At 35.3% G+C, this 27,317-nt stretch overlaps 2 long non-coding RNA genes across 3 annotated transcripts in view; one reads left to right on the plus strand and one right to left on the minus strand.

Annotated features, from left to right (window-relative positions):
• Window positions 1-27,317, plus strand: part of LOC106006354 — an 88,371-nt gene that overhangs the window by 15,777 nt on the left and 45,277 nt on the right. The window lies entirely within an intron of this gene.
• LOC106006355 lies at window positions 733-26,086 on the minus strand. Its single transcript, XR_006602415.1, has 3 exons — window positions 25,864-26,086; window positions 5,383-5,506; window positions 733-3,521 (listed from the first exon to the last, which is right to left on the minus strand). It is a non-coding gene; the product is annotated as an uncharacterized LOC106006355 (long non-coding RNA).

Consider the following 27,317-nt stretch of genomic DNA (forward strand, 5'->3'; position numbering starts at 1 on the left):
GTTTTAAGGGAGAATCTTCCCATGGGATTGTGGTTTTTGGCCAGCCCCTTCCTAGCATGAGGAGAGAAGGAAGGTGAGGATCCTAACAGCCATTCCAGGGTTCCTCTTGTTAGTTCTGGTCCCTGGAGACTGATGTGTGGCTGCCTATGAGAACTATAAAACCCAGCAGCACAACACTGAATATACCTAATGTGCTAATAAGAGAGAGAAAAACTTACTTTCTTTTTTTTTCCTCACTTGCAATACTGAAGGGCAATAGGGCAGCTACCAGCAAAATGTCCAGAGACAAAAATCTAGCAACACAGAATTCGAAAGGTACATTTTCACAAACGGTAAGCGCATGATATGCTTTCCTTGCATTCTCTAGGGGTAAGCTATTTCTCAAAAGCCAGTTCCCACTATGACTGGTACCTTTGGCCAAAATGAAATACTCAGTCTTTTGCACTCAGCTAAAGGAATCTGTGTATTCAGGAAACAGTGACTGAAAAAATTCAAGGCATCCTGGTCAGCTACTACCAATCACCATTTCTCACTCCACAGGGATTTACTTAATGGAGAGTAAAGCTTCGGGTCTCCCTTTAGGGAAGTTTCCTTCTCACTGCTAGAATAAGTCCAAGGGGATTCTTGACTGTCCTCTAAAATCCTGACAAGCAATGTGGAAAGCCAAGAATAGCACATTTCTGAAAATGGAAAATGTGCATAAATAATAACATTATATAAGCTAAAGTTCACAGAATTTATTGAATGTAAAGCATTAACACTACATGTGTTTGGGAATATCTCAGTTCAAAGGGCAGAATTTTAATGACTATCACAAATACAACAAGTACATTGTACATGATATGCATTGTTGCTTTCAAAGAGATTGATCCATTGTTGAATGATAAGAATGACAAAACAAGCTTCCAGCCCCAAAGGGTCAAATTCAGAAACATTTTGCAAAATCTCTTCCAGATTCACCTCAGACAATTGCATTTTAGGAATGATTAAATCAAAGTGTCATGATGCGAAGAGAAATAATAACAAGCTCACTTGGTAAACCTGTCATAGCAGAGGGAAGAATGAGATGATCTATTCTGAAACTAAAAATCTTTTTCACACGTTAGGAGGGGTACTATCAGGACAAGTTGAGAGTGAGGGAGTAATTATCAAATTTCAATCAGCTTTTAATTTCCATTCACTGGGCAAAAAAAAAAAAAAAAAAATTCTCACATCCTGATTTGAGAAAGCACAATGATTTTTTTTTTTAATGATTAAGTTATTCTAGAGGAAGAATAAACAATGAGCCCCATCAACACTTAGATTAGTAGACTTTTTTTTCCTTTAAGAAATGGGCTGAACACTAGTTGTAACACCATTACGATAGGCATCTGGAGGTGAGCATACAAATACCAATCAATTTTATCAGCATCTGGTAGATCTGAAATTTCTACACTTTTTTTTTTTTTTTTTTCCTACTGACATAATTGTTTGCTTTAGTGCACAGCTGTAAGAAAGAAACGAAACTCTTTTTACCTGTGAAGACTTATTCTGGTTCATTTGTGAAACTCCAAACTATCCCATACTGAAATAGTTTTGAAATATTTTTAGACCCTCATATCTATGGACAATCTACTTGGCTTGTAAAATTCACATGAGCCTTGCATACAAATTTTGTACATTTTCATTGCTTCCACAACCTTTTCTCTTCTCCCATTATGGTATAGGTTACGAGGACATAAGTATGTGTTAGAAGTAAACACTTGCAGCATAATATATGTTAGCATTCCTTCACAAATAAATATTCCCCTGAAGAGCCAAACAGAGTAGAAAGGGCAGATAGAATGCATTATGCTTATTTAGTTTCATTGCATTATTTTATTTAGGGCCTAAAATGATCCCCTTAGCATGACTCTGTTTTCTTTTGGTCTTAGAAATTGCACATTGAGTTACTGAGGTCAACTTATCTCTATACAGTATCCTAAACCAGTGCCATCTCTTAATTAAACATAACTTTCTGGAGACAAGAGGTAGAGAGCAAATTTATATAAATCATACTGAAGTCTGGGAACATTCTGGATTTTTTTCCTTTTCCTCATGCCCAATATTTAATTTGACAATAAAAATTTCTTTCATGTTGGCTTTCTCTGCTTTGTCTTCTAAGGCTCTAGCTTTAATTCAAGCTCTCATTATTTCTCACCAGGATTATGACAGTAATCCACCTGGTCCCTCTGCCTCCAGTCTTTATATTTATTCCGTCCTTCAAGATGATACTATAGCAATGAATCTAAAGCACAGATTTATTATTTTATCTATCTTGTTTAAATCTTTTGATTACCTGGCTAATTCCTTGCTTGTTCACAATGACAGCAACTCTGTTCATGGTATTAAATAGCCCTTGGGCATATAACACCCGAGCACACAAGCAGGAGTCAAGCAACATCCCTTGAGCTGCCAGGACATGGAGTCTTCACAAGAAAGAACTTGAACACAGTCTGCAGTAAAAATCCAGATCTATGCAGTCACATCTAATGGAGAAGAACACATAGTAACCTGATTTTAGGAAGTACCAGCTGGGACCCAGAGAGAAAATCTCAAAGAAAAGAATGAATTTACCAGTATAGACTCTATCCAACAGCAGGGACAAGTGTTTGCTAATATCTCTTAGCTATTTTTTGAGATGTGTGGAGAAGCCAAACTTGAGTCCTTTAAATCCAGCTATGTGCCCCACCCTCAAACTTATCTATGCACCCTTGTAAGGATGAATGCCTTGTAGTAAAACCCTATGTAATTACGTCAGTATGAATCTCAGGATCTCTAAAGCTAGGTATATCCTTTTATTAGTCAAACACTTAAAGAAATAAGCCTTTTCAAGCTTCTGGTTTTATATATAAGGTACAGGGATGTACATTAGGGATGTAATGTACAGCATGGTGACTATAGTTAATAATACTGTATTGTATATTTGAAAGTTGCTAAGGGAGTAAATCTTAAAAGTTCTCACAACAGGAAAAAATTTATAACTCTGAATGGTGATGGATATAGCCAGAGATAAATGCATAGGACCACTAGCAGAACTAGCAGACATACTAATGTCCTGGGATTCAGAGGTAAAGAGAGACAAAACCAGAAATCACAGATAGTCATTTTGGAAACATGTTTATACCACATCCAGCCATTTTTTGAGAATTTCTAAAGGCACAAGAAAAGGAAGGAGGTTTTGGTAGAAATGATTGAGATAGCAACCTGACCTTATATCAGTTAGAATCTTTATCAGTTAGGATGATTTGGCTGAAAGTGAAAAAAGACATTTTGGTAAAAGACAATATGGACAATATGGCTTAAACAGTGAAGGTATCTGTTATCTCATCACAGGAGTCCAAGGGTACGTTGGCTCCTAGATTGTTAATTCAGGGGCTCAGCAATATCATCAAGGACGTAGACTCTGTGAAACTTTCTGCTCATTCGACTTCAGAATGTCACCTTGATCCTTCAGCTCATACCTTTTACGAGTAAAGCAGTTGCAGACATCACCTTGTCATCTAAAAGTAGAAAAAGTGCTTCTTTAAGATCAGGGAAAATTTTCTCATACATACACACTCAGTACATCCTTCACATCTCATTGGCTAGACTAGATTATATGCTTACCTGAAATTACTTACTAGCAAAGGGAATGAGAACATCAAGGTAGATTCAGACAAATTTTGACTCAACCTAAGGAAACTGGGCTCTCATTAGCCAGAGCCATAGGGCAGAAATTATGGTTAGGCAGGCACAAATAGTGTCTGCAAAATCTAGGAGTCGCAAAGCATTGTGATCCGTGATTTGCAAACTGGGATTCTGATTCATAGGTCTGGGGTGGGGCCCAAGGTTCTTCGTTTCTAACAATTTCTCAGGTGATACTGTTGCTGCTGTTCCATGGATCACACTGTTAAGTAACAAGAATTTAGGTGATTGACCTAACTTTTTATTTCAGTGGCATCAATAACCATCAGAATAAAGTCCAAACTCTTTAGTATGTCTGCTATATGCTGTCCTTGGTGACATTCAATCTTACCACTTAATTCTCTTTGCTCATTATAACCTGAGCATAGACTGTTTTCCCATATGGTCATGTAACATGATAAGAGCTATAAGAATTTAGTCTCCTATGGCTTTGTGCTCTCACATTTGCTATTTCCTCTGCTTATGATACTATTTCTTATTCTTTCTCCTTATTTCCTTTCTTCATCTGGATAAATAAATAAATTTTGGCAGCCTTCTTTAAATCTCAACTCTTCAGATCCTACTATGTGTTGTTAATGCCTTCTTTAAATCCAGTGACTCTATAACTATAAATCACAATGCAATATAATGATTTTCTTACCTTTTTTTTTTTAAATAAACATATAATGTATTATTAGCCCCAGGGGTGCAGGTCTGTGAATCGCCAGGCTTACACACTTCACAGCACTCACCATAGCACATTCCCTCTCCAATGTCCATAACCCCACCACCCTCTCTCTTGCCCCTCCCCCTGGCAACCCTCAGATTTTTACTTTTCTACCTCCTCCATTAAATACTGGATTCTTCAATGAAAAAGGTATTCTAAATATTGCATGATTAAAATAAATAAATTAATCAATTAATTAATATTGCATGATTAATACAATGTCTGATAAAGAGTAAATAGTGACAGTTTTTAATTGATTAATTAACTTTCCCTAATATTCTGTATCTTTCATGCAGGTCTATCTATCTATATAGGACATGGCCCTCACCAACTAGGTAACATAAGAACTGGAGTCCCATCCCCCCATTATAGACAATTATCTGGGATTATTGGCTTTGTTCTTGCTTTCACTCTACCTGGTTTTTATTCTTAACTTTCTTAGTTTCCTTCTTTACCTTTTCTTTTTAAAAATTTTGTTCTAGTAGTATTAAGAATATGCAAGTATTCTATAAACATTTTAAATATTTTTATTTGTATTGTGTAAATGTTTTTGTACAAATTAATGAATAAATCTTGACCTTAATGGAGCTTAGAATCTACTAAGAGATCTAAGATATGTGCACCTCACAAATCTAATGTATGATTGAAAGTGAGAAGTTCATAAAAAAGAAATGCGTAGAGGCACCTGGGTGGCTCAGTGGGTTAAAGCCTCTGCCTTCAGCTCAGGTCATGATCTCAGGGTCCTGGGACTCAGTCCCGCAAGCACGGGGGCTCTCTGCTCAGCGGGGAGCCTGCTTCCTCCTCTCTCTCTGCCTGTCTCTCTGCCTACTTGTGATCTCTGTCAAATAAATAAATAAATAAAATCTTAAAAAAAAAAAAAGAAAAATGTGTAAAGTGGTATGGGAGTTCAAAAGATATTCTAGGTAGGTTATGAATGAAGTTGTAGTGGACACTATGACTTCTTCACTTACTTGGTGTCAACAGGACCTTTTTTCAAGCTGCTGGATTGAGGGTCTCTGTTCTTCAATGACTGCATGTCTCTCACTTCCTTGCTGTTGGTCCTCTGCTTGGGGCAACTCAAAACTTGGCAGTTGACTTTCATTAGAGTGAGCAATGAAGAGATAAGGGAAAAGGTGACAAGATGGAAGCCACATACTTTTGGTAAATCTAATTTTGGAAGTGATATCCCATCATCTTAACCGTATTACTCGTTAGAAGAGAGATACATTAGGTACAGTCCATATTCAAGGGGAGAAGATTACATAAGTGTAAATACCAGGAGGCAGAGATCACCTAGAGACTGCCTGCCACATACATACCTCATGGAATTTTCATTAAAAATGAGACAAAACAACAACAAACAAAAATAGAAAGGCAGCACAGACCCACCTTGAAACAATTCAAATGGCTATTTTTCGGAAGACGCTTTGGAAGGAAAGACAAAAGGAATGGTAAACAAGAAAATTGTAAATATGAACAAATCTAAATGAGGGTTGACAGTATAAAACAACAATAATAGTTTAATGACTAATATGGAGTGTAATTTAAAAAACCTGAGAAAATTTTAAACAAAGGAAAATAGCAAGACATTAAGAACATGTAAAAGAGAAGCAACTGAAAATAAATTTTCTAAGACCTTTGTATGGTTTTTGAGTTTCCTAAATCTAAGTATGCATATTACATTTTAGTGGTAACCACTGAAGTAAGACATAAATGCTGTTGTTTCCAGACTAGTAGAATGAGTCTATGGATATTTGTTTGGTGGAAAGAAAATATGACTATAAATAAAACCCAATTAGTCAAAAAAACACAAAAAATATGAATACTGGGAGACATGGAAAAAGCAAGGTAAACAGAAATCATAGAATGATAGAAAATGAAAGTTTTGGAAAGAAAGAAAGTGCAAAGTAAAAGAGCTACCAATTAAGCAGAATCCATAGAAGATAGCACGGGTTACATAGAGGTCCCAAGGGAAAAAAAGCAAATCAAAACTAATGACCTGCTACATTTCACTAGTATGATTAGAAAGTTGACTTGGGGAAACAGTCAACAAAACAAATGGAATGGGAGAAGATATTTGCAAATGACACTACAGACAAAGGGCTGATATCCAAAATCTATAAAGAATTCCTCAAACTCAACACACACAAAACAGATAATCATGTCAAAAAATGGGCAGAAGACATGAACAGACACTTCTCCAATGAAGACACACAAATGGCCAACAGACACATGAAAAATGTTCATCATCACTAGCCATCAGGGAGATTCAAATCAAAACCCCATTGAGATACCACCTTATACCAGTTAGAATGGCCAAAATTAACAAGACAGGAAACAACATGTGTTGGAGAAGATGTGGAGAAAGGGGAACCCTCTTACACTGTTGGTGGGAATGCAAGTTGGTGCAGCCTCTTTGGAGAACAGTGTGGAGCTTTCTTAAGAAATTAAAAATAGAGCTTCCCTATGACCCTGCAATTGCACTACTGGGTATTTACCCCAAAGATACAGATGTATTGAAAAGAAGGGCCATCTGTACCCCAATGTTTATAGCAGGAATGACCACAGTCACCAAACCATGGAAAGAATCAAGATGCCCTCCAATGAATGAATGGATAAAGAAGATGTGCTCCATATATACTATGGAGTGTTATGCCTCCATCAGAAAGGATGAATACCCAATTTTTGTATCTACATGGATGAGACTGAAGAGATTATGCTGAGTGAAATAAGTCAAGCAGTCAATTATCATAAGGTTTTGCTTATTTATGGAGCATAAGGAATAACATTGATGACATAGGGAGAAGGAGAGGAGAAGGGAGTTGGGGGAAATCGGAAGGGGAGATGAATCATGAGAGACTGTGGACTCTGAGGAACTAACTGAGGGTTTTGAAGGGGATGGGGGTGGGAGGTTGGGTGAGCCTGGTGGTGGATATTGTGGAGGACACATATTGCATGGAGCTGGGTGTGGTACATAAACAATGAATTCTGGAACACTGAAAACAAATTTTAAAAAATAAAAGTTAAAAAAAAAAGTTGACTGTGCTTTAATCAGAATTAGGGAATATGAGATGGATTGCTATTTAGTGAAAATGCACAAAAACTTCAGTTTTGAGGATTTTATTTAGGATTCAGCAGCATTTCCTGAACAACACTACTGATTGAGTCTGCCTATGGCACATCCAAATGAACTGTTCATTCAGAGTACAGAAGCATAGGTGTATGCAATAATGGCAGAGTTTCTTTTCAGACAGACCATTGATTAAATCCCAGTTTTTCCCTTTATTAGCTATGTGATTTGGACCAAATTACTTTATTGTTTCTAACCTCAGATTCTTCAACTTCATGATGGCCAAGAATATCACTGTTGAAAGAATTAATTCAACTAAACAAGATAATGAATATAAAATGTTTAGAACAATGCCTGAAACACACTGTGTGATTATTTTTTTAAGATTTTATTTATTTATTTGACAGACAGAGATCACAAATAGGCAGAGAGGCAGGCAGAGAGAGGGGGGGGGTAGCAGAGTCCCTGATGAGCAGAGAGCCCAATGTGGGGCTCGATCTCAGGACCCTGGGAGAGGCTTAACCCACTGAGCCACTCAGGCGCCCCCGCTGTGTGATTTTTAAAGGAACTTATTTATAGTCAAATTCTATTCCCTTTAATGGCCACAATTTAAAAAAACAGAAAACAAACCTTATAAATAACATTTTATTCAAAATGTGGCATAAAATGAAACCACATCTTGAATTTAATGTCCTTAAAACAAATCTACTTAAAGTCTAACATACTATGAGGTTTCTGTTGAAGTACCCCATCATGTGGGTCATATTTGTTAACATTTTCTAGGAGAGTGCTGTCATGAAGTCATATAGTTCCTTGCCACCAATACCAGATTTCTACTCATGGTTCAGAAACAGTTTTTCAGATTTTATAGTATCAGACAAGCTTACCAGGAGATCAGCAATTCAATAAATTACTAAAATTTCTTAGATCATTCATTTGAATTAGTAATATAGAATATATGAAGCCAGCATATTTCTATTATTCTTATCTTATATAAGAGGGAGATGACAGCTTGAAAAACTTCAGTTTGTATATGGATTCATGTCTTCTCAGTGAAAATATAAACTGAGATAAAGTCATCTAATGTAAGAGAAGGAACCTAATTAAATTTTAAAAAGAAAAAAGAAAGGGAGATACTTCAAGACAGCGTGCTGTTCTGGCAAGAATACTGGGTAGCCTTTGACCAGGGAAATTATGCACTAATTTCAGGCCCACTTTTTTTCCCTTTTAAAAATGTTTTGTTTTTTGTTTTGTTTTGTTTCTTTTTTATTTAAAGATTTTTATTTATTTATTTGAGAGAGAGCACAGAAAGAGAGGGAGAAGCAGGCTTCCTTCTAAGCAGGGAGCCCCATGTGGGGCTCAGTCCCAGGACTCTGGGATCATGACCTGAACCAAGGACAGATGCTTAGCTAACTGAGCCACCAAGCATCCCATCTCTTTTAAAAGTTTTAAAATAATTTCAAACTAGTAATTTCATAAAATAAAGATACTTTCTTACATTATCATAGTACAATTACAAAATGCATTGTATTTTTTATCTCATTTTCATTTTTGTCTCAGACATTTCTCTAGAAGTTTGATTTGGGTCCATTTTATATCTACCTGTTCTCTACTTAGCTTTTTAAACATAAGATACTGCTATAATACCTTTTATATGACCATTCTGCTAACTCAAAATTCTCTGTCACTCCTAGGTCAATTTTATAAGTTAACTTTTTATTTTGAAAGAGTTTGACTCACAAGGTATTGCAACAATAGTGCAGAGATTCTTCCTCTAACTTTATTCATTGATAATACCTTATATAACCATAGTACATTGTCAAAATGAAAATTGACATTGGGACAATACTATTAACTCAATTCGAAACCTTTATTGGAATTTCTCAGGTTTTGCATATATTCCTGTGTATGTGAACACTGAGTAAGGAGAATGGCTCTGTGAAAGTTTGTCACATATATGGATTTGGCTAACAAAACCATACAGAGGATAGAGATTGTTCCATTACCATACACACACACACACACAGAGAGAGAGGGAGAGAGAGAGAGAGAGAGAGAACCTCCTTCATATTACCATATTACTCTTTCATAACCATTTCCTTTTTCCACCTCTAATGTCTTACACTCACTGTTGTGCTTTCCATCACTATAACTTTGTCACTTCAAACTTGTTATGGAAATGAAATAACTCAGTAAAACCCTGAGGTTAGACACATGCAAATAAACATAAAAAACACATGTTTCTAAATCTATCTTTATAGTTAGATTTCTATATCTATCATCTATATCTATATAGAACCGATTTTTAGAAAGCTCAAATCTCTCCAAATGACTTAGCTTTAGGAATGGCATTGCTCTTACTTAGGATTTGGAGAATATCATGATATTACTGCTTATTTATTTAACCATTACTTTATATGGTTGTTTATGCAGTGGGCAATTATGCCTTTGGTTTTTCTAATTGTCTGATTTGTTGCTTTATTGGTTAATTTTGGGAGAAAGGGATTGGAGTTTCAACTAAGGATAGCTTAGTGCATTAATTTGAAGAAGCTCTCTCAATTATTGCAAAAAAAATCAATTATTGAATTGTGTTTGAATAAGATAGGTCAAATATGAAAGAGAGACTATTAATTTCATATACTATAGCAAAAAAATAGCCAAAATATTTTCTATTCAATAGAAAACACCCTGCTACCTATGAATATTGTTGAATAATTGGTAGAAAGCTGGTAAATCCTTTCATAGATATGATTTAGATGAACTAACATATTTCATAATTCACATAGTTTAAATACTTAACATTTAAACTATGGTATTTGAAATAGTTTATATTTGTAGTAGTCAAACCATTACAAACACATTTTGGGGACTTAAGTAGTTACATTTGAAAGACTAGCAATCAACTTGTTAAATTTTTTGAGACTGTTTTTACTTGTAATTAACTAACAATTTTAGGAAGATGATCTGTAGTCAAGGTAACAAGGAACAGAAAGTGGTAGTGTAATTATAAGAAACCTTGCCCTATATGGTCCTGTTTACCACAGTATACTGTGTTTGCTTTGCTCCTATAAGCATTGGAATATAAATATGCTTTGACCTTCTCTTCTTTACCTTGCTGAGAAAAGTAATTTCAATAGAACATTTAAATTCTCTGAGAATAGTTTTCACAAATACAGTTGTAACTTATGTTTCTATTACTGTGGTCCAATAATCTATAATTCCTGACTTATTTCTCTATACAATCACTTTAAAGCAAAGTAAAATGTAAAATTGATTTCAAAAGAGATGAAACTATAAAAACATTATTTTTTTGTAGTATTCCAAAGTCTCTCCTGAACCTATTGTGTTGAGAAGATTTTATGTAGTACAGGAATATTTTCATAATGTTTATTCAGAAGATGTATGCAGATACTATTATTAATTCATTTTTAAAGGTACAATACTGGTGTACAAGTAAAGTGGTGATGTACTTAAATCCTTCCATTATTACAGAATCAATTCTTAGAAAAATAGTCACATCACTTTAAGCACTTTCAGCCCTGTAGATTTTAATCTGTATACCATTCTGCAATTCTAAGGGTAAAACTTGCCAAAGTAAACCTATTTGACACAACAATATTGTGGAATGATAACAGATTTGATTTTCTTTCCATAGCTTTTTTTCTTAACACCTGGATCTACCTATTAACTTAATGGCATCCATTGCATGTGTAGATGGGGTTTGGGAAGTAGGGGGCACAAGTGAAAACTAAACAACCAACTGACCTTCTTGAGAGGCTATTTTAAAAACTCATAGCTCATCCTGTAGTCTTAAAATGAGGCACTTTTAGATTTGAATAGCTTAACTGTTTGAAAAAACTGTGGAACTGTGGGTTATTTTTTTATTTTTTATTTTTTTAGAAATTATTTATGTAAAAGATCAAGAGAACATACAAACAGGGGAGGGGCAGAGGGAGAAGGAGACAAAATCTCAACCAGATTCCATGCTGAGTGTGGAGCCTGATGTGGGGCTCCTTCTTATAACCCTTAGATCATAAACTGAGCCGAAACCAAGAGCCTGGCACTCAACTGACACTATCACCCAGGTTTCCCTGAAAAAAGTTTCAGTGTTTCATCGCAGTTTCCTACTTTTGTGTTTTCTCCAAAAATCAAAGCACATCGTTTATACCATAAACAAAAATGAAAAAAAAAATTGATGGTGGTAGACTGTATAAGAGTAATTTCTGGTTACAAACTAAGACACATAGTTTAAAGGGAAAAGAGAACTGTGAGAGCAAATTAGGTAACTTTGAAGTCACAAAATGAGACCTGACCCTTCCTCACTGGTTTTTACTCCCCAGGCTTTCTGCTAGGGTCAGGAGTAGTTGACCAAATACCAATAGTTTGAGGGAAACTAACTGAAGGACTGAGTTCTTAGTTTCTTTTCTTTTTTTTTTTTTTTTTTTTTAAATTTATTTGACAGACAGAGATCGTAAGTAGGCAGAGAGGCAGGCAGAGAGAGAGAGGAGGAAGCAGGCTCCCTGCCGAGCAGAGAGCCCGATGCGGGGCTCGATCCCAGGACCCTGGGACCATGACCCGAGCCGAAGGCAGCGGCTTAACCACTGAGCCACCCAGGCGTCCCGAGTTCTTAGTTTCTTATACTGGAGCCTGCAAGAAGAAAGTTCCAAGAATAAATGTCAGAGTAGGAACAAGCATATAGAGATCCCTACTGCCCCCCAAATTTTCTTGCACTCAGAGAATCACAAGAATGATCCTCAACCTCCACCCCAAGAAGAGCAGAGAGATGTCTAAAGACTGTATATTTGATATGAGAAAGGTTCAGGAAGTCTAAATATTCACAGTGATAGGACCCCAAAGGCACAGGACCCAAAATTTGAACAATGGAATAGGAGGTTATGATTAAAAATCAGTGGGAATCATACACCATGGTAGAAGCCAAGAAGATGTTTGTTGATCTGAGGAAGAGATATTTTTCTTCTATATGAGAATAATATGTGAGCCCTTTACTGAAATTTCTCATTTCTCTCTCGAGATCTGTTCTATTCTGCATTGCCTTGGACCTAGAGGCTTACTTGTATTGACCATCTCATTTGGGCTCTGTTGCCATTTGGCTCATCCTTGGATTTGGACAATAAAAAGCACTGACAAGAGTTAAGAGAGAGAGAGAGAGAGAAAAGGATAGGTCAAGGTATTTAATTACATTCTCCATCTCCTCCCTCCATAACTCATCTCACTATATCTGTTCTTCACAAGACAGACTTTGGCTATGACTATCTTCTTTTCCATGATATATGACTATTCATTTTCAGTGGGTTCCAGTTATTGACTTTCCTATTGTTTCTTTAGGTATAGGGATAGTAACAGCTTTTCCCTCTCCAAATCCCTTAGTGATTCATCATTCCCTATTGATACTCCTTAAACTTACCCACACTCTGTAAATAATCCCATCTTTATATTCTCTTCCTTTACTCTCTTCTGTGTGTCATTTATCACCTGATCTTGAGTTTAGACTACCATATGGCAAAAATAGTAGGAAAGGTGAAGGTCAAAGTTACTGAACTGATTAAATATTTATCAAGAAAACACTAGAAGCCATGAGTTTCTTTTGAATCAGTAGATTATTTTTCTACAAATAGAGGAAATGCTGTACAAAAACTAAGTGAAGTTCTATTAGAAATATAAAGAAACTTCACATTTTTTACATTTGAATATATGGACCTGAAAATTCCATCAACTACATACAAAAGTATTGCTTTTCAATTTTGTTTTGAAAGTAGTTTCAAAAAATAAATTTTGATTCATTCCAAAAGATATCCTTTCTTAATAAATTCTCTAGATTATTTTTTAAAGTTACAAAACTATAATATTAGTCTCAGATCAAATACTCATTTGCAGATAAATTTTCTCAACTTATTTAGAACTTGTTTGTAAAATCTATATTAGAGCTTAATTGTATGCTTAAAGAATCATTTGTGATCCAGAAGTAGTGCATATGCAATTATTATTTTCAGCTTGGACTAGTTTTGAATTTACAGGCTATTGATTTACTGGAGCTTATTTAATTGGGTGACTTACAAAGATTGAAAATTAAACCCACAATGTCTTTAAACTCAGTACCCTTGAACTGTGGTCTTCCTTTTCAAGGAGATATGTGACTACACCTAGATGTATATATATGTGCATTTCTCTGTGTGCAGTTGTGTTGAGCAAACCCCAAATAAGATAAACCCAAAGAAATCCAGGACAAGACACATCATAATCTAACCTCTGAAAACTAAAAGCAAGAAAAAATCTTGATAGCAGCAGAGAGAAATGATGCACTGCTTATTTAAGAACACCAATTCTAATGACAGAGGATTTCTCATCCGAAACCGTAAAGGCCAGAAAAAAGTGGCACAACATTTTTCAAGTGCTGAACAAAAATAACTGCAAATTCTGCATTGGATGAAAATATCCTTCAGGATGAAGACATTCTCAGATGAAGGAAACCAAAGAGAATTTGTCACTAGCAAATCATTTAAAAATGACTAAAGGAATGTCTATAAGCAGTAAGGAAACTATCACAGAAGAAGGTTTACTCTTTCAGAAAAAAAAAAAAAAACCTCTGGAATGGGTGAAAATAAAGCTGAATAAAACAGACTATCCTTCTGATGAGTCTTAATACATATTTGATGATTAAAGGAAAAATTATACTATTTGATGTGCCATTTAATATATGTAGAAGAAACAACAAAGTCTATGATATTATAAAAGTAGGGAAGGTAAAGGAATCTAAATGGAAGTAAAATTTCTACACTTCACTTGCAGTGATAAAACATCAATACCAGTAGACTCTAAGTCATGTAATGTATGTTATATTATCCTGAGTGACCACTAAGAAAATAAGACACAGCAATGTACTGAAAACACTAAAAATAAATCAAGATGGCCCCTCCCCCATCTTTTGAGTGTTAAAATGCACCAACAAGGTGGCATAAAAGGAGAGGTATTTCAGTGTTTCCCTGTCAAGCAATGGATTCATGGTCTGAGATGTCCTAACTAGAGAGCTCTACATGAGCTGCCCATGAGTTTAACGTTAGATTTCAGATCCACAGGACAAGTGAACAATGAAAGAAGCAGAAAATTCCCACCAGGAATCCCATGGGGTGATATACAGTCACTCTAAATTTAGTCATGAAAAGTCAGCAAATAAAAAATGGTGACCAAAAATGTCAAAATGCCAAGATCAGCAGAAACACACACACACAACAAAGGGGGGGGGGAGTTATACAATGGAATCTTTTTTCTTTGTTTTTGTGGTTAAAATATTAGCATGTGTTGTTGGCCTTTTTTACTTTTTAAGTGATGATTCTTGTGGAAAAGTGATTCATCTTCACCATTCATACTTACTATTTGGAGAATCAGTGTTGCCAAGTGTTTAAGAATACAGGCTCAAAAGCAGTTTACATGGATGAATCCAGAATCTGCTAATTCGTAACTGCTCAAACTTTGTGTGATATTAACTTCTTTCAGGTTTAGTTTGCTCATCTGTAAACTAGGGATAATCATTGAAGTGCTCATCGATTAAATCAATGATATGTATAAAATGATCCAGTATCTTCTTGGGAAAGTATTTTTTGAAAATCAGTCAACTTTTTAATAAGCATCTACAATGTTTATTTAGAAGTATTTAGAAGGTGATTACTTATTTAGAAGGCGGTTAAAGTCTTGACCTCCCTTTGGAAATTTACCTTCACTCCTATGTACCCTTTGAATCCTGAACAAAACAACCAGAAAACGACTCATTGTCACTTGGAACCTGGGTGAAACAGTATAGCAGAATCCAAGAAAATGCAGGCCTGCTTTGGAAAGAGTATCTCAAAGTATGTGCCCTACCTAAACTGAGTTCGCGCTGCCATGTGGAACAAAGAATAGCACATAGTTAATGAGTATATTATATGACCTTTAGAGAAAATCAATGTAGCAAAACATAAAATAGTTTGAAAAAATACTATAGAAATATAATGCTTACTCAGTATTAGGAAGATAAAGGAAAGGGATTACTTGGAAAGAAATGATTGCAAAGAAAAGCAAGCAACAATTTTTCTCACAGCTGAAGACCATACAATAAAAGACAAAAGCTGTCTCTTAGGCAGAATACTCTGAATTCCAACTATGTACAGTGGAGAAGCTGACAGAAGACTAATTTCTCAAGAAGAAAATGTTTTAAAAATTAAGCACCTAAATCAATATGTCATTCTGGTTTAAAAGGAAAAAAAGTAGCATCTGGGGAGTGCAGTTTTATTTTTTAATCAAATGTAAATATAAAGACAAAGTTCCTTTGCAACTTTAAGTGATCAATGTTACCATGAGTGATTGCTGTAATTTTTATTTTTGTTAGGCACACTTAAGTGAAGGAATTAACTCTTTGGTTCTGGTAGTTTTATCAATAGTATGATCTTATTTTAGAATATTCTAAAATGGTAGAAACATTTGTCATTGTAGAAAAATCCTACTTATTTCAAACAATTTACAAAGTATTGACTCTATAATCAGAGGCTAAATTTTTTATAACTCATTTTAAAAATTAAAACATCAAAATTAGGAGTTTCCTTTTTTTTAAGATTTTATTTATTTATCTATTTGACAAAGAGAACACAAGTAGGCAGAAGGGTTTATATGTGTTTTTAGTACAATATATATGTATTTTTCTTTTACCAAACATGAAATGATGTCAAACTTGTGAGATGAACAAGAGATAATTTATAAAATCACTTGAATAAGTTTCTCATTATTTTTCATTTTTTTCCCTAAATTTCTAGAAATCTTGGTATATATTCCTTTTCCTTTTATTAAATCTCATATGTAAGTTAAGAAAAGATTTTCTATAACAAGTTCTAACGTACATAAAACATAAAATAAAAAGAATATAAAGAATATAAAATAAAATAAATTTTATTCTGAACTGTCATTTGTTATTACATTTGCTTAAGAATATGATGACCATGTTTTAATGTTAGTAAACAAAAGGAGAAGTAAAATCTAGACAATACCATTCTCTTTGCATAGGACAGAGATTAATGTCATGCTTTGGACTTGATTTGGGATATTATATTTCAATTTTAAGAAACCTCCAATTGCATCTGTAACCAAAGAAGCCCCAAATTCTCTAGGCACTAAAATTACTCTTTGCTTGAAGGTCTAAATAAAATGATTCAAACCGGATCTTACGTTGTTGCAGGAATTAGAATCCTGTCTTGAAAATTCATAAAGATGAGCTAGAAAGGGGAATACAGATGACTATATTCTTAATCTCCCTCACTGCAAACTTCTTTCCCCAGCAACTAGGTGACCATCTCCTACTATGCTATGTTCTATAAGCAGAACACATGAGCAAAAGCTCTCCAAGGCAGGGGCGCCTGGGTGGCTCAGTGGGTTAGGCCGCTGCCTTCGGCTCAGGTCATGATCTCAGGGTCCTGGGATCGAGTCCCACGTCGGGCTCTCTGCTCAGCAGGGAGCCTGCTTCCTTCTCTCTCTCTCTGCCTGCCTCTCTGCCTACTTGTGATCTCTGTCTGTCAAATAAATAAATAAAATCTTAAAAAAAAAAAAAAAAAAAAAAAAAAAAGCTCTCCAAGGCAGGGCAATCACAAGGCTAAAACAAAATGTATAAGTTAATAAAACTTATTTAAGATTTGGGGGCTGGGGTGGGAAGTTGGTAAGAAGAATCACAGCATGAAACAGAAAACAACCAAATAGTCAATGCTACACATAGAGTAGAACTATGAACACAGAGAGCCACATAGATGAACTCAAACACATGATGTTAAGTAAAAGAAGCCAGACTCAAAAGGTATGGTCCAATTTATATCATAAGCAAAACTCTACAGAACTATAAACGCCAAAACTATAGGGACAGAAACAGATCAGTGGTTGCTGGGGTAGGGGAAGGGAATAGACCACAAAGGGACATGAAAGTTTATGGAGTGAAATGTCAGATACTTTGTGGTGATGTTTACTTGGCCATAGACATTTATCAAAATTCATAGAACTATAGAACTAAAAAGAAGGATGTTTGCTAAATATAAATTATACTTCAATGAACCTCACTTTAAAAAATGAATGTTGTGCCGTATTATTTTTCCTATCCCTTACCTGTACCTTCAGAGGACTGCCTAGAAGTCCTCTCTTCATGTAGCCCTAACCTCCTAATTGATTCTTAAACTAGAAATTCCAGCTCTCCTTACTCTTGGTTCCATTTCCAGGATCCCCAAATTTGTGTCTTCCTAATCCCTTCAAAATCCAAATGAATCATTTTGCTAAAAGAAAAAAAAAATCATTAGCAGGCTTAGACATTTTTGCATTTTTGCCAATGTGATTGAGCCAATCATAACTTGCTCCCGTTTATAACCAAAGACATTTTGAAGTGGCTCTCTTCCTTTTTACTCCCCCCCCCCCCACACACACACAAATAAAACAGCCACCTTTCTCAGAGGGGGATTTACTGCCCATCATTGACATCTCAAAGGCCTGTGGAAGCTTCACACTCAGTCTTCCTTACCAGTCTCTGCAGTCCCGGATGTACTTTTTAACAAGGGCTCTGCTACCACTACGAATGCTTTCCTTCCCTGACCAGCACATTCAAGAAAAAGCAAAGGATTAAGTGCTAGAAAATTCATCTCCTACTTGAAATTTCTCTACAAACTGTCACGTCTGATTGCCCAGTCTCTTCAGTGACTAGGCATATTAATTGTGCAAAGGGCAAAAAGAACATGCTGCATTAATTTGTCCATTTATTTGCTCACTTTCCTCCATAGATTACTATTTAGATTTATTTTATATTTTATATTCAGAACTGATTCCATGTTAAGAGAAGAAAAATTAGTGTTAATCCAAGGAAATGAAAAATTTAAAAACTGCATTGCACGGCTACCTTTGTAAGTATTACGTGGTAGTCTTAAGCTTACAGATACAAGTGAGAAGATACTAATATCCCCAGCCCCTCTGGCCCCTCACGGCCAACCTTGAGGTGTCATGCCTTTTGGGAGATAACTCTCCACAGTACGTGTCTCCTTAACAAAAGGCCTTGACACCTATGTTAGAGGTTGTCTTATCAAGGATGTTAGTATAGCAAAGGGAATTGGAAGATAGTGTCTCCTAGAGCAGTGAGAGATTTGTTTCCTGATCAGAATAATCAAAACAATGTCTCCCTTCAGTATGAAGTTTGGACAGGTCGGCTAGGAGCTCCCTTGAAAAGACTGGAGTTGCTAAGCCAGGAATACTCGGCTGTGACACAAAGACACTCCCTGCACGCCCACATCTGGGCCACCCCCTGTGGTATTTAAGGGGAAAAGGGGAAAGGATGTGACCTCAAAGCTCATGGTGACTGCAGTGCCCAGAGTAATGAAGTCTTGTGTTTCCCACCCATGAGTCCTAGGTCTTCTGCCAGCCTTCACAAAACTGTGGTGATGTAACTTATTAACTGAGAAACAGCTTCAGCTCTCAGACCCTTTATGGTTCTCAGTATTATGATACCCACAAATCTGTCCAGTTCATATCTGTGGGACTTTGGGCGAGCTCATGTCACCTGCAAGCTACTGGGCCAGAAATACTGCCCAAACCACCTACCTACTGCTGTATCAAGACTGTTGCCACAGCTACCCTCAAGCAACTGCTCTTTCTACTATCCCTCCCTGGGCCATTCCCTACTGGATTTTTGAACACTGCTACTCAAAACATTGATGCCATCACCAATGAGTACCCAGTTCAGGCCTCCTGAGATGCCCTACTGTAAATTGGTAAGGACACAACAACTCTTTTCCTCTGTGGCTCTTCTGTACATGTTTCACAATAGGATTGCTTGGTCCTGGAGCTGTTCAAGTTCATTTTGATTTTATAAATAAATTGGCTTTTTTCTCCAGGGTAAATATCCAGGATTAGCTGTTAACTAATTGAGGTGGGTTAGTAAGGCCAACATGATATAACCAGGATGATTCCTCCTCTCTGGTTCTCCATCTTATTGCTGAGTCAAGCCTAGTTTGATGTACACTCTCTCCCTTGGCATAGATTCTTTACCAGAGGGCCTACAGTCACTGCTAAGTCACAGTAATATGAATGCTATTGTGGACTGAATTGTGTTCCCCCAATATTCCTATGTTGATGTCCTAACTGCTAATATGACAGTATTTGGAGATGGGACCTCTAATGAGGTAATTAAACGGTGTTGTAAGAGTGGAACCCTAATCCAATAGGACTGATGTTTTTATAAAAGTAATCTCTCTTTATGCATGATTTATTTTTCCTCAGTGAAGGCAGTCTATAAATACCAGATACTAGGTCAAATATGGAGGGAACTCTTCATGGAATATATCCAATGTCAGGGACCTTTTTTTCATTGTTATTTGTTTATATGTAAGAGAAAAATGCAAAAAGAATAATTCATAGAAATATTGAAGTGGTTTTTATCAAATGGTCAAGATGATCTTGGTTTGTTTGCCCTCACATCTATTCCTTGCTCTTTCTGACTTCTGCTTTGTTCACAGGCTGCATTTCCTAGATTTACTATGTTCTATTAATGAGGGATCAGGAGGAGCCAGAGTGTATCTCCCCTTCCCTTGCCTCAGCTACTCCTCCAATAGCCCCCACCAGAAAGCCCTAATGGATTCCAGCCTCTGTTGGACAGTACTGAACTCTACACTTAAACATTGTCCTCCTCCCTTTGTCTCAACAAACTACAGGTAGTAATGACTTCCTACTATTGTTAATATCCGTTACCTCCCCATTCTGTCTGCATCCCCACCCCCCACAAAATCAATTCCTTAGAGAAAATCCTCTCTGTTATAAATTCTTTTTTTATTGAAGTATAGTTGACACAATAAATACTTTAGTTTCAGGTGTACAAATAGTGATTCAATAGCTCTGTACTCCATGCCATGCACATTACAGATGTAGCTAGCATTTTTCAACTTATTCATTTTATGACTGTAGCGGTCAATTTTTTAAAAATTTTTGCTTATTTTTTAATTTCTTTTCAGTGTTCCAGAATTCATTGTTTATGCACCACACCCAGCTCTATGCAATATGTGTCCTCCACAATATCCACCACCAGACTCACCCAACCACCCACTCCCCTCCCCTTCAAAACCCTCAGTTAGTTCCTCAGAGTCCACAGTCTCTCATGATTCATCTCCCCTTCCGATTTCTCCCAACTGCCTTCTCCTCTCCCTCTCCCTATGTCATCCATGTTATTCCTTATGCTCCATAAATAAGCAAAACCACATGATAATTGACTGCTTGACTTATTTCACTCAGCATAATCTCTTCAGTCTCATCCATGTAGATACAAAAATTGGGTATTCATCCTTTCTGATGGAGGCATAACACTCCATAGTATATATGGAGCACATCTTCTTTATCCATTCGTCCACTGAAGGGCATCTTGATTCTTTCCATGGTTTGGTAACTGTGGTCATTCCTGCTATGAACATTGGGGTACAGATGGCCCTTCTTTTCAATACATCTGTATCTTTGGGGTAAATACCCAGTAGTGCAATTGCAGGGTCATAGGGAAGCTCTATTTTTAATTTCTTAAGAAAGCTCCACACTGTTCTCCAAAGAGGCTGCACCAACTTGCATTCCCACCAACAGTGTAAGAGGGTTCCCCTTTCTCCATATCTTCTCCAACACATGTTGTTTCCTATCTTGTTCATTTTGGCCATTCTAACTGGTATAAGGTGGTATCTCAATGGAGTTTTGATTTGAATCTCCCTGATGGCTAGTGATGATGAACATTTTTCATGTGTCTGTTGGCCATTTGTATGTCTTCATTGAAGAAGTGTCTGTTCATGTCTTCTGCCCATTTTTTTTTTTGACATGATTATCTGTTTTGTGTGTGTTGAGTTTGAGGAATTCTTTATAGATTTTGGATATCAGCCCTTTGTCTGTAGTGTCATGTGCAAATATCTTCTCCCATTCCATGGGTTGCCTCTTTGTTTTGTTGACTGTTTCCTTTGCTGAGCAGAAGCTCTTGATCTTGTTGAAGTCCCAAAAATTCATTTTGCTTTTGTTTCCTTGGTAGCAGGCAATTCTTAAAGTAGTTTTAAATTTTCTTATTTAGATCCTAATTGTATTATTTATTTTCATGTTTTACTATGCTCTGCCTTATTCTATATAAGACTTAAGATGATTTGTGGAGAAGTGTGAAATAAGAAAAGATATTAAAATTTTGAAGTGGATATTTTGAAGTTGGAAGATGATCGAAAATAATTAGATAAAATAATGTCAAAAATAAGCTAAATTAATGAACAAAATTGATCTATACATTGGCAGTATGTTTAGTTCTAAACATTCTGTTGGTCATTGTTAAAAACAGAAATGGTCAGTTAAAAAATTCAAAAGTAGGTGGAGAGGAAACGGATTCTATTGCTTATTTAATTACTAGGATCTACTGTTCTTTGCAACTTCTGCTTATGGTATTTATAAAAGCATTTACCATTTTATTTAAATTTTATTTTTAAGAAAGAAAGCACTGAAGCATTAGTGTGTCCTCTAGGTTTGCTTAGTGCACTCAAACTGAACTGTTCTCCAGTGTTCCTGGATTAGATTCAGTCCAAAGATCCTCTAGGATGCATCTTGGCCATGCAGAAATTACAATATTGTTAGTCAAGGTGGGTTTTCATTCCTTCAGTGTAAAAATTCCGCCAGGATTGCTTCATGTTAATATTCCCAGCAGAGCTTCAGTTTTTTATTGAACAACAATATTTGTCCATTTTCCCCAAAACAAGGAAAGGATGAAATAAAAATTAGCCCTTACACAATGACAAAAATACCCAGGGATAAGAATAGCTTCCATACCCAGTGAATTGATCAAATTTAGGTACAGCTCTATCAGACTATTGGACCAGATTTTACCCTCTTTAGTCATGGAGAGGCTTTTTCTTTGGCATTTGTAGACCTTTCCCTTAACAGGGATATCAGTAACTCTGGCTGTGAAAAGGTCCTAAAGCATTGGATACTGCATGCACAACTTTTATTGTTTTTCACTAATACTTAATATTTCATAGTGCCCACAATAACACATTATTTATTTATTTATTTCCCCTATTATTATTTTCAACATGGACATTTGTGGTACTGTCCAAGAATTTCTTTAGGATGTATACTTAGAACTCATTTTTCAGGGTCATTAGAAGACATTAAATATAGACAGATTACTTTCCAAAATGGCTGATCCAGCTTATATTCCCATCATAAGACAAGATTTTTAAAATTTATTGTTTACATCCTTGTCAATGTTGTTTTTATCTAATTTTCTAGTTTTTACTTACTAAAAGTGTAAAGAAATATTTCACTGATGTTTGGCTTTCTTTGACTAATTATGAATTTGAGAGCATCTTCATATTCTTTTAAGTCAATGGCACTTCTTTGTGAATCAATGCTGACCTTCTTTACCAAATCTCTAATCAGGTTTGCCTTTCCCCCTTGCTTATAAAACATAAATTTTCATTATGTTAAATTCTAAGTATAAGATAATGGCAGTTCCAATTTCTCCTTCAGCCCAAGGGTATTCAGTAATCTTTTTTTACTTCAGGTGAATGGATTTTTAAACTATCTTTTAATTCATTATAAACATACATGCACATATACACAAACTAATTTAGTGTGTTTGTGCATTTAAAATTAACGAATTTGACCTTAAAATATTCCTACAAGATAATTATATTCAATATCCTTGTTTTAGAGGTAAAGAACCGAGGAATAGAGAAGCTAAATCTTGCCCAGCGTATAAAGCTAAGAGATGGCCAAGTCAAATTTGAACCCAGTGTTTGAATCTAGAGCTCAAACTTTCACTATGACATCCTAATACAAAGTCAGTATTGATCATACATGCATAGAGTTTCTTAAAATGAAACTTTGGTAAAAAATAAATAAGTAACAAGAGAGACAAAATGTGATTTCTGAGGGAAATAAACATATCTTACTTTGATACCTCAAATATAAAATATAACCATCCATTTCTAGATACTTTTTGCAGATACAAAATTAGAAGCTGTGTGACCTATTTAATGAAAATAAGTATGCAGGTGTAATAGACACATTTAATAACCTATAATCAGAAGTGATGTTGACTATTTTTGTTGAGATAAATTTCCAGTAAAATATCCAACAAAGTTGCCATTTAAATGGTAATGCTAATAATTACATTCTGGGTTCACACTTCACTGAATGGCATAATTTATTTATTTCCCTTGTGGTTAAAAGGGAATGCTTTTTTGTTCATATGAGGGCTCTTGATTATCACTTTTGAAATCTTGTTTAAAAACCAGTTTGAATGGAACAACTAACATCATTTTTCAGATGGGATTAAAAAATGCTTTTTTTTCTATTACTCAGATAACCATCCATCCTGGGAAACAAAGCATCTTCTTAGTATTACTGACAGTAAAAATCATACAATTCCCAGGAAAGAAAAAATAGACCACCACGAGTAACTGTGAAGTATATTCTTTCACTGGTGGCTAGACTTCAGTACCTATGATCCTTACTTAATCTGTCATCTCTGAGGTAAATAAATAAACTCAATGTAAAATTTTCTGTTTTAGTTTATATCCTAAGTGTAGAAACCAGCATTCACTTATCTTTGGCAGATGTCAAGAGATTCCAATGTATATAGGTTCATCACTATGCAAATAAATGAATGAAAACTACAGAAATATTGCATGTAATGGATACAAAATTTATTATGGGATAAGAAGTTTTAAATTTTTGATGCGAACTCCTAAATAGAAACTATGTGAAAATCAGAAGTCAGCAGCTTGGTCACAGTTTAAACATAATGCTCGGTCAAGCATTAAACATAATCAAGAATTGTGTCAATGTTCAGAACTTGAGACAGCCTTTACAAGGTGTCCACTCTCCTAAACAAACAAAAATATATTTACTAGTTTACGTAAAAAATGTCTAGCAGGCCTTCACTTTAACGCTAGTGATTGTATGCTTGTTGAGGGAAAAAATGTGGAATCATTCATCTCACAATGTTTAAAGACTCTTCACATAGCCAGCACTCAATCAATAAACCAGACAGAAAGAAAATATTCATAATACATATATCTGACCAGTAATTTTTATGCAGCATATGTGAGGAACTTTTACAAATCTATCCCAATAAGAGAACAATCTAATAAAAAATGATTGAAGTCATAAAGATATACTGCATAGAAGATTTTCAAATGCCAACATGTTCTATAGACATCAGGAAAATGCACATTAAACCAAAAAATGATGACATTTGTTAACCACTAAAATTGCCCCAATATAAAATACTGATACTATTAAATGTTTGCAACTATCTAGAGTAACTGCACATTCCACATACATGGCTCACGGGAGTGTAAAATAGTACTACTGCTTTAGAGACCCATTTGAAGGTTTATTATGAATGTAAACATGTATCTACCCTATATATTAAACTACCAGATTTTTATCAAAGAAAAAAATATTTATGCTTACAAAAGAATGGTACACGAATGTTATAGAGAACTTCTGTTCTATAGTCAAAAACTGGAAACAACCCAAATGTCCATCAACAAGAGGAATGGTTAAACGTACCACAGGATATTCACACAACACAGGGTTCAGACTACAACATGGCAATGAAGGAAGATATGTGTGTGTGCGTTTTTGTGTGTGCATGTATATGTTTATATATTGGATATGTATTTATAGTATTAACATATAACAATTATTGAATTTTATTATAAATTTAGTTTAAATGATTGTTTATATATTATAGCATATAATATATACAAACACAGATATGGTTATCAATGCCCAATGGTTATGTAATTTGTAATGTCTAGTGCAAAATGGAAATGCAGGGACTCATTTAAAAAGCAAGGAAACAGCACCATTACTGTTCATCTTTGTGTTGCAGAAAGTCAGTTTTAAGTGCAAATAACAGCATTTAATAAATAAGTGGAATTACTGAAGTTACCCAGTTCATATTTCATGACTGGGACATATATGTGTATATTGTTCTTACCATAATGGTGGAAAGGTCACAGAGTAAATCAACTGGGTTTATTTTACTTTTTGATACAGGTATAGTCAATCAATACTCTCCAAATTCAGTTTGATCATTAATAAGTCACTGTTAAAAGGCAAAAGAGCTACGGGTTGCCCCAATATTTTCAATTTTTTTATCAATGTCATCATTTTCATAAGTGGTTGGCTAATAGAGGGAAGTGACAAGACTAAGAAAGAATATGTGAGGAGTCTAGCTGTTCATGTTTCTTTGAACACTGTTACCTTCTTTCTGTACTAAAACCAAATTAAAGTGTGGCCTCTCAAGGCTGTCAGCAGTCCCACTTAGAGAGTCATAGACATAACATCCTTCTTCTGTACTTACTTTAAGTCTTACTGAACTTCATGCGTTGTGATTCCAAACAGAATTCTGTACTCATGGGACTTCACAAAACCTGTATGTGAATGGGGTGACAAGGATTAACAGCAAGCACACATACAGCACTTATCTTCTTCTGCTGATATGGATGTTTCATTGTCCCATTGGACTTCACTTACAAAACACAAGTTCAAAGATAAAATTTTGATGAATTTCAAGATGGTGACACCAGAACATTAAGCCAAACATAGGTCCTTCTGAACTTGGGACCGTTTGAGATTGTATAGGTCACATATTTAGGAAACTGCCCTGAATACAAAGATAGATGATAGATAGATAGATAGATAGATAGATGATAGATTAGATAGATAGATAGATAGATAGACTGATTGACCTAGGGAAGCCTCTTCAAAGGGTAAAAGAAAGCTCAGAGAAAAAAGATGTTGAGAAGTGTTCAAAATCTAGATGTTGAGGAGACAAAGGAGTTTGAATGTGGGCTTTACAAAAAAAGGAAATAAAAACTACTCAAAGTTTGGGGCCTGGAAATTGAGAAAGATGGAGTTAATATTTAATCAAATAAGGACAGAAGGAGGTGGTTTGAGATATGAGAGATATTAGAAGTTCAATTTTGAATATATGAAGTTTAAGTGCCTATTCTACAACCCATTATACTCCCAAATGTAAATGTCATTCAGGCAGTTGGATACTTGAGTATGAAGAACAGAGAAGACTGTAGTCAACACAGTCATGGCATGATATTTAAAGCCATGAAAAGTGAGAAAAGCTGATGTAGGGAATAGTATATAAGGAGAAGAGAAACACTCCAGTATTTAGAGATCAAAGAAATGCCATGTGACCTACAATGGGAACTTGAAAACTGCCTTTGGTAAATGACTTAATCTCTCCAAATGTGTTCATTTGATACCTACTTTTAAGATGGCTGGGGAGTGAAAGATACAAATAGTACTATCTAACTATCTTAAGTACCCAAAAAAACTACCTCCTTATTCCAGCCAGTGTGTCTCTATCCTCTGATTCATTCCCCACAGAACTAAAAAGAACAAAACAAATGAAAACAAAAACCTTAATCCTTTTATTTATTCATTTGTATTTCCACTGTTGGCCTTCAAAGTACTGGTCAGTTGCCCAGAACAGGAAATATGTCTTATTCACCTTTGTGACTTTACCATTGAACTCACTACAGAAAGAAAAGAAATTAATATTTTTCTTCAAAGAATGAATATATTCTTAGCAAATGAGTTCATTCAATTGCCCTAGAGAAGTCTTTACTGTAGTTTCTACTCCTCAGAACAATCAGGAATGTAACCTGTAAAAAACAATGTTTTACATTTCTCACAGTATGTTTGCTTTAACTTGATGAACTAGAAGCGATTTGAAAATAAATTTTTCATATTTTTCCTCCCTGAGTTAAAAGAAATGAGAGTAAAATCTTTAAACAT

This window comes from Mustela putorius, unplaced genomic scaffold, assembly GCF_011764305.1.
Source record: "Mustela putorius furo isolate JIRA1106 unplaced genomic scaffold, ASM1176430v1.1 tig00003867_pilon_pilon_pilon, whole genome shotgun sequence".
NCBI classification, from domain to species: Eukaryota; Metazoa; Chordata; class Mammalia; order Carnivora; family Mustelidae; genus Mustela; species Mustela putorius.